Consider the following 1,182-nt stretch of genomic DNA (forward strand, 5'->3'; position numbering starts at 1 on the left):
TAGGGTTAGGGTTAGGGTTAGGGTTAGGGTTAGGGTTAGGGTTAGGGTTAGGGTTAGGGTTAGGGTTAGGGTTAGGGTTAGGGTTAGGGTTAGGGTTAGGGTTAGGGTTAGGGTTAGGGTTAGGGTTAGGGTTAGGGTTAGGGTTAGGGTTAGGGTTAGGGTTAGGGTTAGGGTTAGGGTTAGGGTTAGGGTTAGGGTTAGGGTTAGGGTTAGGGTTAGGGTTAGGGTTAGGGTTAGGGTTAGGGTTAGGGTTAGGGTTAGGGTTAGGGTTAGGGTTAGGGTTAGGGTTAGGGTTAGGGTTAGGGTTAGGGTTAGGGTTAGGGTTAGGGTTAGGGTTAGGGTTAGGGTTAGGGTTAGGGTTAGGGTTAGGGTTAGGGTTAGGGTTAGGGTTAGGGTTAGGGTTAGGGTTAGGGTTAGGGTTAGGGTTAGGGTTAGGGTTAGGGTTAGGGTTAGGGTTAGGGTTAGGGTTAGGGTTAGGGTTAGGGTTAGGGTTAGGGTTAGGGTTAGGGTTAGGGTTAGGGTTAGGGTTAGGGTTAGGGTTAGGGTTAGGGTTAGGGTTAGGGTTAGGGTTAGGGTTAGGGTTAGGGTTAGGGTTAGGGTTAGGGTTAGGGTTAGGGTTAGGGTTAGGGTTAGGGTTAGGGTTAGGGTTAGGGTTAGGGTTAGGGTTAGGGTTAGGGTTAGGGTTAGGGTTAGGGTTAGGGTTAGGGTTAGGGTTAGGGTTAGGGTTAGGGTTAGGGTTAGGGTTAGGGTTAGGGTTAGGGTTAGGGTTAGGGTTAGGGTTAGGGTTAGGGTTAGGGTTAGGGTTAGGGTTAGGGTTAGGGTTAGGGTTAGGGTTAGGGTTAGGGTTAGGGTTAGGGTTAGGGTTAGGGTTAGGGTTAGGGTTAGGGTTAGGGTTAGGGTTAGGGTTAGGGTTAGGGTTAGGGTTAGGGTTAGGGTTAGGGTTAGGGTTAGGGTTAGGGTTAGGGTTAGGGTTAGGGTTAGGGTTAGGGTTAGGGTTAGGGTTAGGGTTAGGGTTAGGGTTAGGGTTAGGGTTAGGGTTAGGGTTAGGGTTAGGGTTAGGGTTAGGGTTAGGGTTAGGGTTAGGGTTAGGGTTAGGGTTAGGGTTAGGGTTAGGGTTAGGGTTAGGGTTAGGGTTAGGGTTAGGGTTAGGGTTAGGGTTAGGGTTAGGGTTAGGGTTAGGGT

Source organism: Electrophorus electricus, chromosome 2 (genome assembly GCF_041902795.1).
Source record: "Electrophorus electricus isolate QZ-2024a chromosome 2, ASM4190279v1, whole genome shotgun sequence".
Taxonomy (NCBI): Eukaryota; Metazoa; Chordata; class Actinopteri; order Gymnotiformes; family Gymnotidae; genus Electrophorus; species Electrophorus electricus.